A 17,725-nucleotide genomic window follows, 5' to 3' on the forward strand; every position below is an offset into this window, starting at 1 on the left:
AAAGAGAGCAAGAAAGTGAAAACCTATTTGAAAAAATAATTACAGAGAACTTCCCCTATCTGGGGAAAGAAATCGACTTACAAGTCCAGGATGCAGAGAGAGTCCCAAACAAGACCAACCCAAAGAGGCCCATAGCAAGACACATCATAATTAAAATGCCAAAGGTTAAAGACAAAGAGAGAATCTTAAAGCAGCAAGAGAAAAGCAGTTAGTTACTTACAAGGGAGCTCCCATACGACTGTCAGCTGATTTCTCAACAGAAACCTTGTAGGCCAGAAGGGAGTGGCAAGAAATTGATTCAAAGTTATGAAAAGCAAGAACCTACAAACAAGATGACTCTACCCAGGAAAGCTGTCATTTAGAACTGAGGGTCAGATAAAGACCTTCACAGATAAGAAAAAGTTAAAGGAGTTCATCAGCACCAAGCTGGTACAATATGAAATGTTGATGGGTCTTCTTTAAGTAGAAGGTAATGAATAAAAGAAACTGACAAACTAAATAGATTCAGAGATATTGAAGCATGTAACAGACTGTTCTCACAGGGAAGGAGGGTGAGGGGGGAAAGCTTAACCAAAGAAGTTATATGCATATATGCATAATCTATGGACACAGACTATAATGGGGTGAAGACTTGGGGAGGCGGTGGGAGCGAGATGGAGGGGGTCAATGGGGGGAAAAATGGGACACCTGTAATACTTTCAACAATAAAGCTAAATTTAAAAAAATAAATACATAAAAAATAAATAAATGAATGGTGCTGGGAAAACTGGAAAGCTATATGCAAAAGAATAAAACTGGATTACAGTTTGTCCTCATGTACAAAAACATTTAACTCAAAATGAATCAAAGACCTAAATGTGAGACCTGAAACAGTAAGTTACATAGAAGAAATATAGGTACCAAACTTATGAACCTTGGTTTTAGGGAACATTTTATGAGCTTGACCCCAAAAGCGAGGGAAGTAAAGGCAAAAATAAGTGAATGGGACTGTATCAAACTAAAAAGCTGCACAGCAAAAGAAACTTACAACAAAACAGAGAGGCAGCCAACCAGATGGGAGATGGTGTTTTCAAACAGTAGCTCCCACAAAGGTTTAATTTCCAAAATATATAAACTCATAAAACTCAACACCAAACAACCCAAACAGTGGGCAGAGGACCTGAGCAGACACCTCTCCCAGGAAGACATACGAACAGCCAATAGATATGAAAAGATGTGCAACCTCACTAGCTATTAGGGAAATACAAAAACTGCCGTGAGATACCACCTCACACCTATTAGAGTTGCTGTTATCAACAAGACGAGCAATCACGTGCTGGAGGGGTTGTGGAGAGACGGGAGCCCTCCCTCACTGCTCGTGGGAATGCAGACTGGCACAGCCTCTGTGGACAGCAGCCTGGCGATTCCTCAACAAGTTAAGAATAGAGCCACCATATGACCCAGCCATCCCTCTCCTGGGTGTATACTGGAAAAACGAAAACACGGTTTCGCGAAGATATATGCACCCCCACTTTCACTGCAGTATTATTCATGGTGGCCAAGACGTGGAGACAACCAAAGTGTCCTGCGATAGAGGACTGGACAAAGAAGATGTGGGACATGCACACGATGGACACTACTCAGCCGTGGAAAGGGTGAGATGCTGCCATTTGCCACAACATGGATGGACCTCGAGAATATTATGCTCAGGGAAATAAGTCGGTCAGGAAAAGCTAAGAACCATACGATTTCACTCATATGTGGGATATAAAACTGAAAATAGTGGACACAAAGAGCAGTGTGGTGGCTGCTAGAGGGAAGGGGGTGGAGGGTGAAGGGGTCTTAATATATGGTGATGGGAGAAGATATGGCTTTGGGTGGAGGGCACACAGAGCAATATACAGATCTTGTAACACAGAAACCCACACCTGAAACCTATATGTTCATATTAACTATTGCCACTCCACTCAATTTAATACAGTGTTTTAAATAAAAAGCATAAAAGGACATTTTTAATGAAAACCACATAGGCAGGTCAATTTGATGAGTGGTTACAGAGAACAGAGGCTTCGCTTGGGGCCTTACCATGAAATGTTCATCAACACCAGTGAAAATAAAACAAAAGAAACTTTTAATCTAATAGAAAGCAGAGCAGAAAAACGTCACGTCAGGAAGCCCAGCCGGTGTTGCTCAGTGGTTGAGCATTGACCTATGATCCAGGAGATCGCAGTTCAATTCCCGGTCAGGGCACATGCCCGGGTTGTGGGCTCGATCCCGCAACTCTCTCTCATCTTTGATGTTTCTATCTCTCTCCCTTTCCCTTCCTCTCTCTGAAAATAAAGATATATTTTTTAGAAAAACATCAGGAAGAGTATGTAACCTGAAAACAAGCCGGGTCAGGGACTGCTGGGTCTGCACAGGATCCTGGGCACAGGAGGGCCTCGGGGGGCGGCACCCTCTGTCAGCAATGGTCTGTGAGGGGCTTCCACTGCCTCTGGGGGAGTCCCTTCCAGTTAGTTGCCAGAGTTTCCTCAAAACTCTTGATAAATCCAAGAAACATTTCACCAACTCTGTCTGTCACAGGCTTTTTTTCTTCCAAGTCCCAGTAACAGAAAGGCCAGCAACTTCTAGGAAGGGCCGAGCGTGGCCAGATGCAGGGAGGACTGGGAGCAGCAGTGTTGGCTTGCAGCACCTGCTGGAGACAAACCCATGGGTGTAAACAGGTCCACTTCTGTCACAATAATGATGACATAGCTTTGACCAGCCCTCTAAGAAAGAATAAACAATATGAGAGTTTTAAACTATTTTCAAAAAATGTTATGTCTATTGATGAGTTGGGAAGATAGTTCAGAACCTCAGAGGGCAAACACTAAGGAAAACCAGGAACGTGCATCTGAGGGCCTGGCCAGCAGCAGACCTGGAGGATCGGTGCAGCTTGAAAGCAGCAGTGGAGGACAGAAAGCCCGACAGACCAGGGCGGAGGCCACAGGCACCAGCTGAACCAGGGATGAGGTGGGGCACCGAGGGGTCAGGCCTAGGGCAGATGGAAATCACCACACTCACAGTGTTCTAAGGTCTCTGAATTGTATGGAGAACAGTAAAAATAATGGTTAAGTTTAGATTCTGATAAGTGAATTCTGTGTGTTAAAACATCCAGAGCAGCCACTATGGAAGCCCAGCAAATGAATCCCAATCTAGGAGAGGAGAAAAAAAAAGAAAGTCAAGAAGGGTGAAGCTACACTGACAAGAAAACTGGTGCAGCTCCATGAATGTCCGGCAGAGGCGCTGCTACAAACAGGCTGTCCCACATCCCAGGAGGTGAGCGCGGGACAGAACCTCTCGGACAAAAGAGGGCTCGGCTAACCACGCCTCATCTCATGGGCACACAGGGCTCGGATCCTTTCCTACCATCCACGGGACGTTCCTGAACACTGACCACATACCATGTTCTAACCTGAGTTCTCAACAAATGTCCAAGGATGGGCTGTCCAGCCTGTCTCTGTGCAGGATGCACAGGCCAGCAGAGAAGCAGGACAGAGTCACCCTAAGGCAGCCTGCTGAAGGGAAAAAGGAGGGATGTGGATGAGGTGCTCCCAAAGCCAGCAGCTGCAGGGGCCAGAAGGCTGATAGCCAGCCACATGTTATGAACAGGTGAGGCTGCAGCTGCTTGATCCACTGGAGCCCAGACCCTACCAGCCACGCAGAGCTCCACGAAGTCTCTCCAGCACCGGCCTGGCCTGCTGACCACAGCACTGCACAGGGCAGGGAACGTCAAGCTGGCCATGTGCACAGCAGGGGGTCTGTACTTGACGTGCAGTGTATGATGACCCTGTCCAGTGACTGGAGAATAAATCAGGAGACAGCCTACAATATGTGTAATAGTAATCACTCGGTAAATAGCTACACAAACAGGGAGGGGCAGCTAGTGTGACATTCACCACACACGGCTTGGCCTGGAGCACAGCCCCTTCCCCTTCAGAGAACCTATGGAGACACGCCAGCTCCACGACGACCTGTAACACCTACTGTATACAGTATAACACTTGCAAGAGCTGTACAAACGCCATCCCATTTCCTTTCCACGCCCGAGGAAGTAGCAGCTGTCTGTCCTCACCTCCCAAGACAGAAAATGGGGCTTACGAGGCAGAATCCCTAGGTCCCATTTTTAATAGACCAATGTCTGAACTGGTGCTCTGAAGCTCCCGCTGCTGCCACTGGGCCCAGCCAGCACCTCAAGGGCTGGGGACCCACCTGTCTAAGCTTCTGTCCCCTCCCCTCCCCTCCCCTCCCCTCCCCTCCCCTCCCCTCCCCTCCCCTCCCCTCCCCTCCCCTCCTCTAGAGACCCCTTTCCCTAGGGCTGTCCAGGTATGTGAGTGGCCCCTACCCACCCACCCCCACCAAGATGGGCACAGCACCAAGGTGGCAAAACAACCCTGCCTGCTGAAAGCACGAGCTTTCGGGCCACTTTGTTCCCAGTGGGGAGAAGTTTCTTGAAAACACATGAGGAAGTGGAAATAAAATGGGGAGGAGACCCGCCACTGGGCATTGGATCTGCTGTCCCTGAAGCCGGTCCCTCAGGAAGGAGCCACTTAGGGGACAAAGGGTCCCTTATCGCTAAAGCTGGGCCACAGGTGGTAATCATCGGGGGGGGGGGGGGGGGGGGGGGGGGGGGGGATTTCAGCTGCTGTGTAAGGGGTGGGGAGGGCAAGTGGGAGTCTCCAATTCCGCCCTGAGGACACAGACCAATCTTCTAGGTAAGTGCTGTCCCATTCTCTCTAACCCCAGCTCCCAGCATGGTACACAGGGAGCCCCACTTCCTTGCACCTCAGTGCCCCACTGTTAGACTATGGGCAGCACGTCTGTTCCTCCAGATCTCAACCGCACTCCCCTGACCCTCGAAGTCAGGCATCCTCCCAAGATGCATCGGTTCACTCCTCAGTAGCTGCTGGATGGAGTCTTGGCTCAAAGTATGTGTGTCATCTGTGACATAGCTGCAGCGTCCTGCATCTGTGTGGTGTGTTGTGTAATGGAGTCTCCCCTTTCACTGCACCCCATGCGCACCCCCTAACAGGTGACCACCCCGGTGGCAGGCACAAGGAAGACTGGAGGGACAGAGCACTAGGGTGGGCTGGGCCAGCCTGTTGTGGGGACACTGTCACAGGCACTCCCTCTGCATGTCCAACAGCAAGCCTGTGGCCATGCTCCTCGGTGGTGCTGGAAAAAGTCTGAGTTTTGGATACAAGTTTAGAAGAAATCAACATGTAACAGAAATTCCGCTTTTCCTAATCAGTATGTTTACAAGCAGGAGAGGGGAACGGGCAGCAAGCCAGGGTGACATGAACTAGCAGAGATGACTTGAGGGGAGGAGAGGGTGCTGGTGGTCTGGAGACAGGAAGTGGGGGATGGGCTCAAGGGAGCAGGCAGGAGGCGGGTATAGGGACAGCAGGGTGGTAGCCCGGTGAACAGGTCAAGAGCTGGCTGTTTTAAGCTGTGAAAATGTGCAGCAGGTGTGCACTGAAAGTCTGAGCTGGTACAGGAAAACACCACCACATGGTGGCAAGGGCAACCATGGTGGGTACAGAGTCTGATTTTAGCTGAAAACTCCAGAATACTTTCACTGAGAGATGTGAGCTGCAGCTCTGACAGCCCACGGCCTGCTGGAGAAAACAGCGGAGTGGGGGGGGGGGTGGTGGTGTGTGTGTGTGTGTGTGTCTGTGTGTGTGTCTGTGTGTGTGTCTGTGTGTGTGTCTGTGTGTGTCCCCCCTGCATGGACATGGCCCAGAAACTGCCCGGCCAAGCTCTCACCACGCTTGCTGGTGACCCTTCTTCCCACCAACACTCTGAAAGCTACACTTGAGCAGCCCATTTTGAATGCAGTCTAGAAAACTGGGCTCAACAAAAACTGTCTTCCTAGGCCCACAGAGAAGCCCAGACATCCATCCTCATTGGGTCTGGCCACTCAGGTGGCCACTAGCATACAAGCAGTGAGCAAGTGGGCTGGAGGGGACAGCCAAGGTGACTTGAGGCTGGACAAAGGTGGAGGTGGTTAACAGAGGGCACAGGCCTCCCGGGCAGCCACTGGAGGGGTGGATCCAGAGGTGCCCGGTGCTCTGACTTCTGCTCTTGGGGGCATCACCTCCCCTTCCATGCCAGCCTTTTCCTGGCTCCCATTTCTTTTTTCCGGAAAAAAGCTAGGTGGGAGGTAAATTTTGAAAACACCTTTATTCTATTTGACAGCTGAGGGATGACTTGGCTGTGGCTCCACGGAGTGTACTTGTCAATCTAGACAGTGCTCCCAGGTCCCCCTGCCGTGTGGTGACTACAGCCCCGTCCCCCCTGCTGGGCTCCTTTCCTTCTCTAGCTGCTGGGCCACCTCTCTGAACCTCCCAGACCAGCCTCTGCTGTTCCGTTTCCCCCTATTTTTCACCTGTCTTTCTGTTCTTATTTTGGGTGATGGCATCCACTTCATCCATCTGCGAATAGAGTCTCATTTCTGCTGTGAGGTGCTCATTCTGTTCTATGCTCCTTTCTTCGCAATGCCCTGCCCTATCTCCCTGCACAGCCCACACTTCCTGCAGAATGGCCTGTGCCTGTTGGAAGCTTGGCTCTAAATCTGGTGGAGTCATAGGATGAAACATGATTCTGCCATAAGAAGTGGAATTCTGACACCTGCTACACCTGAACCTGTTTCCATATTTCTGTCTCCTCCTGACACTCAGCCTGCCTTGCCCTAGGCTCCCACCCTGAGGGCCCTGCTGCTTGTCTGTCACTCCCAACTCTGCTTTAGGGGGCAGCCGTCCCACCCTGCAGACTGGCCCCAGCACCTCCACACAGCACTCCAAGGGATGGATGACTGGGAAGTATAACCACCCAATCACATTCCAACAATGCTGAAGGCACACTCCCTCCTCCCACAGGACACCTGACCAGCCCTTGTCTTTCTTGTCTCTCGCTGGCTCGCTAGGGAGGCAGGTAGTGTAGGGTCAACAAGCACAGTGTCCACTCAGACGAAGTGCTCTCTAAGGACTCCATGGTTACTGTGAGGTACGCCCTGCATTGGGGCCACCAAACGGGGCTTGAGGGATGCTGATGGAGCCCCTGCCCACAGCATTTCCCAGCCAGGCTCTTGCAAATGATTTATGCTATCATTGAAAATAGAACAGCCTGGCTGGTGTGGCTCACTGGCTGAGCACTGACTTATGAACCAGGAGATCACAGTTTGATTCCCCGTCGGGCCACATGCCTGGGGTTTCAGGCTCGATGCCCAGTAGGGACCATGCAGGAGGCAGCTGATTAATGACTCTCTCATCATTGATGTTTCTACCTCTCCCTTCCTCTGAAAAAAAAACCCACCAGATCAAGTAAACGGTATCTTCACGTAAGCCCTCATTAGCCCTGATGTGTCCTGGAAAAGAAGGGGCCTGGAGGGCCTGGTACAGGAGACTCTCACAGAATCGCTCTCTGGGCTCATGGGCATCATGGCATCACCGGCCATGATGGCAGGCGGGACACTAGGCTACCCCCTTCAGCCTTGCACTTACCCGATGATCTCCGCCCTACCCATCCCTGCCTCACTGGATACCCCAGCACCAAGTGTTGCAGGAAGCTCCGCCACGCAGTGGCCGTTCCTGCCTCCCTCGCAGTGTTCCTCTGCCTGGTGAATACCCTTGAAGACTCAGTCACAGATGCCCTTCCTTTCTAGATGACACACTCCCTCCTCCAGAAAGCCCACCTAAACTCCACACCCCAACGGGGGCTAGCAGCCACCTACGGGTCTTCCCAAGACCCCACGCACGCCTCCACCCCTGCTGTCCACATGAGGTTATCACAATCCACTCTGGGCCTCGCCTGTCTCCATGTCAGGACACCTGAGTGGCAAGAGGCTGGCACACAGCAGGTGACAGCCTGATGAATGCAGGAGGGCTGGCAAACACAGAGCAGATGTCCAGTCCTGCCAAACCAATGGAGGAGGGCTCCATTCTACCCCTGAGCAACCCCGTCCGGGACCCAAGCAGCCTTGAAAGAAGGCTGCACGACAAGGAAGCTACTACTTCTTGGGCTTGAGTCAGAAGAAGTAGGAATCCTACTAGCACAGCCGGATTTTGAATATAAAAGGCCAACACTGCAATTAAACAGAAAAAACAATATCTGGTGTCTAGAAGCAGCCTTCCCTTTACTAGTGATACATATGGCCTGATGCACAAATAACGCGAGACTGTGGGTGGGGACGGACACTGTCTCTGCTCATCACCAGCCTAACTGCCAGGAAGAATGTGCTGGCCACACAGAAATCCAAGGAGACGGCTGGAGGGACCATAACAGAAAACTACAGCCAGTGTCTCAGGGACACCACTGCTGTGAAGCCCAGTGATGAAGGAAGCACCAGCCATGCTGACTAGTGCTGGGCCTAGAGCAGCTGCAAGGAAGGTGCAGACAGAGCGAAGCAGCAGGGCAGCCGGAGTGCAGACAGACGGGCTCAGATCCACCCAGGCCCCGGCACCCATCTGCCAGTGATGACTGTGAGCAGGTGACTCTCCTGTTCACACACCAGTGCTGTTCATACTGCAGCTGTCTACACTCAGGGTTTGTCTCCTCTTCAACCAGGCTGCAAGAGGATAGAAAACGTGCTCTGCTGACTGTTGGCTTCTCAGTGTGAAAATTAATGTTTTAAAACTTTATACACATATAACACTCAGTATTTCACAGGATCACCTGAAACACAGTCTTGCTTCAGCTTTACAACACCCATAGAAAATAAACAGGACAGATATACTCTAATCCACAGACACAGCTGAGGCTCAGGTGGTCAATCGCCCGAGTCAGGACTGAGTCAGTCCAGCTCATCTTCTGCACAGGGACCAGTATTTCATCAGCCACACCCAGCATCTCAGAAACTGATCAGGGACCCAGTGCCTCACTCCCCCACTGCCCACTGGACTTCTTGCCACCACCCCAGGACTGCGTTAACACCAAGGCCTTCTGTAGGCCCCCACCTTGGAATCCTCCCTTCTGAAAAATCCTAGTCATTTGTTTAACAGCTTCACTGAGATCTAATTCACATGCCATACAACTTACCCCTTTAGAATGCACAATCTAAAGTATTCAGTATATGCACAACCTTCATCGCAATCAATTTTAGGATATTTTCATTACCCAAAAATAAAATCCGGACCCCTTAGTTGCCACCCTCCAGGCCCACTAATCTACTCTCTGTCTTTATGGATTTGCCCATTCAGGACATTTCATACGAACAAAACCATACAATACGTCGACTTTTATATCTGGCTTCTTTCACTCAGCATGTTTCAAGGTTCATCCATGTTGTAGTATGAATCAGTACTTTACACTTCTTTTTATTGCCAAATAATATTCCATTGCATGGATAGACCACATGTTGTCTACTTATTTGTTAGGCATTTGGGTTGTATCCACATTTCGGCTCTTGTGCATACTGCTGCTATGAACACTGGTGTGGATGTGTTTTCCTACCCACTCTTCCCCATAAGAACATGTGACAGGTGAGCCAATTTCCAGTGAGAAACTCATATAACCTGATCATACAATATCATTTTAAATATAAATAGATAATTGGGAGAAATAAGTAAGTTAGACACCAAGAAACAAGAAGGAAATGTGATCTAACACAATAAACAGTGTTTAAAGAGGCACCAAGCCCTGGCCAGGTGCTCAGCTGCTTGGAGTGCCGTGCCGTACACCAAAAGATGGCGTGTTCGATTCCTGGTCAGGGCACATACCTAGGTTGTGGGCTCCATACCCATTCAGGAAATGTATGAGAGGCAACTGATTGATGGTTTTCTCTCTCTTCCCCTCTCTCTAAAAAATCAATGAAAACATATACTCGGGTGAGAATTAAAAAAAAGAGAGAGGCACCATTTCTAGGGATGGGTCCAACAGGTACATTCACATGCTAGCAAAAACACTGTACAAGCAGCCTTATTTGTAACTGCACAAAATATGATATTCACCAGAAGGGGCTAGTTAAGTTATAGCACCTCCATACAGCCAAACATGACGCAGCCATGGAAAAGAATGAACCAGATGATGTAGTCACATGGAATGGCTTCACAAACATAGTTTAAAAAGGCAAGGTTCAGCCCAGCCAGAGTGGCTGTTAGCTGAGCATCATCCATGCGCCAAAAGGTTGCCGGTTCCATTCTAGGTCAGGGCACATGCCTGGTTTCACGTTGGATCCCAGGTCGGGGCGCGTATGGAAGGCAACCAATCCCCCTCCCTCCCTCCGCATGTCCTCCAGTGAGGATTAAAAAAAAAAAAGGTTCAGAAACTTTCTGAAAAGGGTAGAAAAAAAGAATACATATACACATTTGCTTGCATAGTTACAAAGTATCTCAGAAGGAGATACAGTGGGTGCCTCCTGGGGACCAGGCTCCCAGGCCATTGACAGGAAGGAGGTCATACATTCTCTGCTTCCAAATCCTGAATATATTATCTATACAAAAAATTTTTTAAACTTTTTAGAAAGCAAAAATAAAGAGTATATATGAGAGTAAAAAATTATACTTAGGAGCGAGATGAGAATAAGAGGCCTGGGTAGCCCTGACTGGTAGCTCGGCTGGTTACAGTGTTGTCCTGATACACCAAGGTTGCGGGTTGGATCCCCGGTCAGGGCACATACAAGAATCAACCAACGATGCATCAATAAGTAGAGCAACAAACTGATGTTTCTGTCAGTCTCTCTCCTCCCCTCTCTCTCTAAAATCAATAAATTATAAAAAAGAGGCCAGGGTACTTGGAAGCAGCAAGCTTAGGGAACATGAATGAAGGAATGGCTCCTGCTGCTGCCAACCCTTCTCTGGGGTGACTCCGGCTCCAGTCTACCACCCTTTATTGATGCTAAGAAAATGTTTCAAGGAGACACTGAGAATACAGACATGTCAGTGGCCCTCAGGGACTTCCCAGCAGTGGGGAGAAGTCTGGTGGCTGTGCGGTGACCACAGGCATGGCTATGAGCACCCTGGGAGGCAAAACTTCTGGGTTGAGGGACCAGGACGGGCTCCTGCTGGGACAGGCCCCAGGGAGGGTCAAAGGAGCTGAAGGGGCCCCCTGAGCGTTGCTTTTTCTGTGGGGAGGAGGAAACACAGAGCAGGGCTTGGCTTGGTGGCACTTGGCTACTGTCACTGGACAGCAGAGTGTGAGTGAGTCAGGGCATGCAGGGCCTTGGAGAGCTGTCTAGGAGGCACAGGGAGCCAGGGAAGAGGGCAGGGCAGGGCAGCGACCTGCAGGACACACACTGGGCCTGCTCCTTGGTCCAGCATACTGACCATGGGGCCTTCCTGGGCACCGAAGGATGTTGAATAGCACCTCTGGCCTCACAGTCAATGCCAGTGGCACCCTTCTCAGTTGGGACCCCTCCCAATTGGGACAACTACCAATGTTCTAGACAAATCGCCCCTGAATAAGAACCACTACTCTGCACACACCCCTGCACAGCTCTGTGGAAGACAAAGGGGAGGGAGCCCACCCAGGAGGCACAGCCATAATGCAGAAGGGACATGGCACAGCCCTTGCTTGACTGGTGGCCCTGGTGACAAAGGAACAATAGGTTTGGTAACTACTTAGGAGATACAACGAGCAAGACCCGGAGCAACGGGATGTGGCAGTCAGGACGCCAAGCTTGCACATAGCAATCAAGTAGATGCCGGTCCCAAAGCACCCAATGCCAGAAGTGAAGAGCGCAGGGTCTGAGGAGCCGGAGGGGCTTCCGCAAAGGGGGGCTGGCTCCTGTGTCCCAGGCTGAGAGAGGAGTCTGGCTGGCACCTTCAGCTGGTGAGACAGCTAAGAGCATGGATCAGGCTTGTTTCCTCTGGGGTGGGGTGGGAGGAGGGGTCCACAGGGTTGTCTCCAATTATTTGCTCAGCCCTTCCTCACAACAGGGCCGCCCATCTTCCATACTGCCCCTGGCCATGGGACTTCCTGCTCCCTCTATGGAAAGAGCATCCATCTCCTCCCCATCATGGACTAGGGCAGGTGACCTGCTTTGGCCCTTGAAACCTGAGCCGTCAGCTGGAGCTTGAAGAGACACTGTTTCTGCCATTCTTTGCCATAAGAAGAGCATGATCCAAACAAGGGCTGGCCCCAGGTCCAGGAATGGACCCTCAGGGAAAAGCCACAAGGAAGTGAAATGTGAGCAAGAAATACACCTCTGTTGTTGTAAGACACTGAAATGTTGGGGTAATGTGTTACCTCAGCCTTCCTCAGAGAAAGCTGTCCCATAACCTCCCTGAATCAAATCTCTTCCTTCTCCAGTGGTCCTACACACTGCTGTCAGTTAAATGTTCATAAACCACTTTGTCAGGACTTCCCCTGCTCACAGACCTGAGTGTTTCCCTATTAGCTTGAGAACAACCTAAAGTCTTTCACCTGAATTCAGAGATGCTCACGTTACCACCCTTATTCCTCTTTCTCTTTACACAACCTTCTAACTGCCACAAATCACACATAACCCACCTTCTTACCTTTGCTCCAACACCTGAAACACCTTCTTTGGCACTGCAGTGTCCTAACTCCTTCCCTCCCACTCACCTCCTACTGAGCGAGGTTCAGCTCAAAGACCATCCCTTCGGTGAAGCCTTCCCTAATGCTACAGCCCCCCCGTAATCATTTCCCCTCTGAACTTCGAGAGACTTTTTCTGTAAATGGACCACACAGTAAATAGTTTAGGCTTTGTGGACAATAGTCAGTTCTGCCAAAGCAGTCACAAACAATACAAAAATGAAAGAGGGTGGCTATGTTTCAATAAAATATTATTTATAAAGACAGGCAGGGGGCCTGCCAGTGCCTGTAGTGTATACAGACACTGGTCTGGAGCACTGTTTGAAGGGCTCATAGCCTTAACAGACTTTCTCCTTTTCAAGATCCTTCAAAGACAGTGCGCCATATATCTGTGGCACTACAATATACACACAGCTAATTGAGCATAGATTAGATGTTCAGTTAAAAAGTACTGAACAGCCCGGCCAGCGTGGCTCAGCAGTTGAGCATTGACCTAGGATCCAGGAGATCAAGGTTCGATTCCCAGTCAGGGCACATACCCGGGTTGCAGGCTCAATCCCAAGTAGGGGGCATGCAGGAGGCAGCTGATCAATGATGTTTCTCTCATCAGTGTTTCTATCTCTATCCCTCTCCCTTCCTCTCTCTAAAAATCAATAAAAACATTTTTTAATAAAAAAGTACTGAATTAATGATACTTAGGAAACACTGTATTGAAAAACATTCCTAATACTGAATAGTATGGTTTTCCCAAAGACTTCAAAGAAAGTAGGAAAAGCCCACACCAAATGTTGAAGCAAGAAAAATTCCACCCGAAGGAGCATAATACTGGCCAATAAGCTCCTTTCACAACATACAAACTGTGTCAAAGACCAGTATGAGTTTCTGAGTTTAGTGGGGATGTAACTCCTATTATCAGAACTCTCAGACATATGATGATAAAATTCATTTATGTCACCACCACATTTTGGGGGGTTGAACAAGATGGCAGGCACCGCTGAGAAACTCAAATTTCAGGGAAATACAAAATCCTCATAATCTCTGTCCCAGAAAGCCTGAGACACAAGCACAGCAGAAGTGGGAGTGAGTCAGGCTGTAGGCCCAGGTGAAGAGGTCCATCTCAGGAGGTGGAAGAGTGTGGTCAGAGGATGGAGGTCAGGGTCAGACACAACCTCGGGGAGCAGACCAGAGCTGTCAGGTAACATCAGGGACAAGTCCCAAAGGCTGATAGAAGGCACAGCGAGGCAGGCACAGGAGGCAGCAGAGAAGGCCAATAGCTGAGGGTATGGACTTGACCTCGGGGAGCAAGAAAGGCAACAAGAGAAGGAACCTGGAAGCGGGCAGACAGTCCAGTTCAGTTCTGCCAGAGGCATGTGCCTGGCCCAGGGCTGTGCTTCTGAAACAGGATACTCACAAAGCTAACTCTGGGAGGGAAGATGTAAAGACCCACAACAAATGATCAAATGACGAGTCAGTGAAAAGGCACAGCAAAGGGGTCTTGCTAGCAAAACTAGATGCCTCCATTTGAGAACATACTACACATTTTTTTCAAAATGACAAAGAACCTGGAGGAAGCCTAACAAGACACTGTATTCACTGTTATGAAATTGTTCAAGGACAGTCCATGCCAGCACACATGCACAAGAGAAGGCAGGGATGACATTTTAAAATCTATCTTGAGATATTTCAAAATTTGCACACAAAAGCTGTTTCGTTACCATTTGTTCTGGACAGTAAACGTTCTCACCATAATACCCACAAGTGCCAAAAGACTACTTAAAGTGAAAGGGTTTCCCCCTAGGCTTAGTATCAAACTGATGAAGGAGACCAGATGTAGCTGTCTAGGGTAAGTCTGAGATACTTTTCCTAGATCTGAGAAAGAGAATCGTCTCCTTGGGAAACATGGGGAATTTTCCAGCTTGCTCTGAAGCAAGTTAAGTCTAATTTCCTCCAACAGCTCAGCAAGACAGAATGTTACAGCACCAGTAAATCCAAGTTCTCACTTTCTGTGCTTACATCCTTACTGTTACTTAAAGTTTGTTAAAAAGTTATCTTTTCTATTACAAGGATAACACTGTAAAGTATAACAACTACGGTTTGGGTAGCTTAATTCAAGGAATTATCCAAGAATTGCTCTAAATCTCATTTCTGTCGACAATAATCCTACCAACTCCTAAGGACAGTTAAGAACTAGAGTATTTAGGTGGCTCATTAGAAGCTTTATTTTCCTAAGAACATTTTAAAAAACAGTTCTATATAATAATTTACCTAAGTACATGAAGATTTGTTCCTTGTGTACCTTCATAAAGACTTGTTTCTCCAAATACTGTGTAAGAAAAGGGAGCCACAGACTTGAAGTTAACATAAAATACGGAGGGTGAGGCTAAGGGCCACAGCAAATGCACCTGGAAACCACATCTTGGCAGTGATGACATCCTAACTTTTTTGAACACGTGCAATATACCAGGCACAAAGCGTTTACAGTCTAGAGTCCTCACCCCCCAGGAGGCCAATATGACTGGCGCTCCCACTTTATGGATAGGAACCAAAGGCACTGAGTGCAAAGGCAGTAAACAGAAGAGTCCCGACTCAGAGGCAGGCAGTCCGACTCCAGACCCACCCTCTTCTCCCGCCTGCGGGCGAGGCAGCCGACGGGGCGAGCGCGGGCGGGGAGGCCGGCGGGCCAGCGAGGCGGCCAGGCCGCCGTCGGGAACGAGTCTCCTCGCCCCGCGGCCACACCTCCGATCACATCTCCTTCCCTCCCCCAGCGAGGGACACACCTGGCTCGCCGAGCGCGGGGGCCGCTGACCGGGAGCCACCTGCTGTTTGCAGAGGCACCGGGGCGGACGGGGCTCAGCTCCCCTCGGTGGCTTCAAAGACAAATCTCCTATTGTCTGCCCCAGGGGAGGAACACGAGCCGGCAACTGCAGGTTTCTGCAGAGGTCACTGGAGGTTTGGGGAAACCACGCGACACAGAAGGACGGCGGGGGAGGGGAGGTCGCCGCATTTTTGCTGGTGAGGCTGCGCGGCGTCCGCAGCAGCTGCGGGTGGAGCCGCACCGCACACGCCCACAGCCGCCGGCCCCGCGGCGCGCCGCCGCGCACGACGAAAGCCGCCCCGACCCCCGAGACCGCGGCCTGCCGTGCTCCGCGCACACCGCTCCCGCGGCGGAGGCAGCGCGGGGGTCCGCCCGAGCGCGCCCCAGCCCGCGCGTCCGCAGAGTCCCGCCCCGCAGCGTCCGGCGGCCACAGCTCGCGCCCGCACACGCGCGGCCGCCGACCCGGACAAAGCGGGGCGGCCCCGCACCGCCCGACGGCTCCCGGGAACCTGCGCCGACGCCCAGAGCTCAGGCCCCCGCCGCACTCACGCCCCCCCCGCACGCCCCCTCACGCCCACCTGTCCCGCGCCGCCCGGGTCCCTCGCCTGGCGCGCCCCCGCCCCGCCCCGCCGCGCCGCGCCCCGTGGTGCCGGGCCTCGGTCCCGTCGGTCGCCTTGGTCGCCGCGGCCCCGGACTCTCGCGCGGCGGGGCGGGGGCCGCGGCGCCGGCCTCTCCGCCATCTTCCCGGCCCGCGCCGCCCACCGCCCGCGCTCTCTCTCACCAGCCGGCTGCGCGCGGGCCGCGCCGCCACAGCCCTTCATCCAGCCCGCGCGCCGCACGTCAGCTGCCCGCGGCTCTCCCGCCGCCGCCCGGTCCACGTCCTCCGCCGCCGCCGCCACCGGCCCAGTGCGCCGCGGCCGCGCGTCCTCCCGTCACCAGCGCAACCCCCCGCCTCCGGCCCCGCCCCCGCGCCGCCCAGCGCTCGCCGCCAGGGGGCGCCGCCGCCAGCCCGGTGCGCGTGCGCCGGCGCGCGGCATGCCGGGAGCGCCCGTTCCTCCCGCGGGGCGGCGCGGGGCGGCCCCTCGGCGCCGCGGGCGCCCGGAGCCGTCCCCCGTGGACTTGCCCCAGTCGGGGCCGCGGGGCGGGGCGGGGCGGGGCGGTCGTCCTGGGGCTCTTCCTGCGACGGCCTGGAGCGAACGGCCGGGCGCCGTCGGGCCCGTGCTGCGGTCGCGCGTGTACTGCCCCCCCCGGGGCCCTGCCCGCGCCGCAGCCGAGCCTCCTTCCCGGGGCGGCGCTCACCTCCCCGCCTGCAGCCCACGGAGCCTCTCTCCCGGCGACTTCCTCTCTGTCCCCGCTTCTCGTCTAAAGGGCCCGTCAGCTCCCGGCGGCGACACCTGTGGTCTCCTCCAGCGCTGCTGCGGGGAGGGCGGGGAGTGGGCCGGCTAGACTCCCGCCCCACCACCCCGTCTCCTTTTTCTTGCTAGAAATGGCCCAGTAAACCTTTTCTTTTAAAAGGCTCTCAGCCCTGGAAGTTAACGTTTTTCACACCTGTATTTTTAGGCAATCTGGACAGTCTGCAGCGCGTCTGTCAGTTCGCCGCCTTGCACTGTCCCCCTCGCTCCTGGTAGTTGCTCACCTTCACTCTACTAGTCGTTCTCCAGCACTTTCTGATCTGCCTTTAGCCTGAAATGGAAACTGAGCCCCTGAAACACACACAGAACACCGAAGCCCCCACCTGGAGCCTGTCATCACAAGACACGGGAATGCCCTGGGGTGAGCTCCGTGCCTGTCCTGCAGCTCGTCCCTTCCCTGGGGCCCAGCCTGACTTCTCCACACACACGGACAGGGGTCTCTGCTCCCGTTTCCAGCTGCCTCTCCATCGCACCTGCCAGAGAAAACCCGACTGGGCGAAGGCAGCCCTTCTCCATCATGACGACAGCAGACACATCCAACAGCCAGGCTGGCTGGCTTCCCTTTAGATGTGAACGAGCTCTTTCCAGTCTTGTGGTTTTCCTCCAGCAGTAAGTCTCCCACTCTCCGAAGTGACCATCAGAACGTCTCAGGCCTCGGCAGTTGAACCTGCCAGGTGAGACCCAAACTCAAAGGCCCGGCCACATCCTACCCTGCCCCTTCACCTTCCCTTCTGAAAATGTGCAGGCTGTGTTTTTGGGTTCCTAAGGCAGTCCCTCCCCTGGTGAGGTGGAACCCACTCCCTTTACCACTGTCAAAGATTGTGCTCAGCCACCTCCTCTCCTGACTCATGTTTGTCTTTCTCTCCTGCCTGCACCAGTGCTTACACCAGACACAAGCAGGAGATGTGGGTCTTTCAGAGGAACATCACTCTGGGGCCCTCTAGGAGCTTAGGAGCTAAAACAGCTGCAATTCACCCACAAAACAAGC

The 17,725-nt window shown here is 52.2% G+C and overlaps 1 protein-coding gene across 4 annotated transcripts in view; it reads right to left on the reverse strand.

The window, feature by feature from the left end:
- ARHGAP39 (Rho GTPase activating protein 39) overlaps positions 1-17,424 on the reverse strand; it is a 74,496-nt gene extending 57,072 nt beyond the window's left edge. For 2 of the 4 annotated variants that reach the window (XM_087825578.1, XM_087825575.1), the window contains exon 1: positions 17,211-17,424. The gene's annotated coding sequence lies outside the window, so the exon portion shown is untranslated. Of the gene's footprint in view, positions 1-2,359; positions 4,199-16,106; positions 16,185-17,210 lie in introns of those variants that run through there. The other 2 variants (XM_087825576.1, XM_087825577.1) reach the window with 2 other exon arrangements.
- Between the last annotated feature and the right edge of the window lie 301 nt (positions 17,425-17,725).

Source organism: Miniopterus natalensis, chromosome 16 (genome assembly GCF_054644295.1).
Source record: "Miniopterus natalensis isolate mMinNat1 chromosome 16, mMinNat1.hap1, whole genome shotgun sequence".
NCBI classification, from domain to species: domain Eukaryota; kingdom Metazoa; phylum Chordata; class Mammalia; order Chiroptera; family Miniopteridae; genus Miniopterus; species Miniopterus natalensis.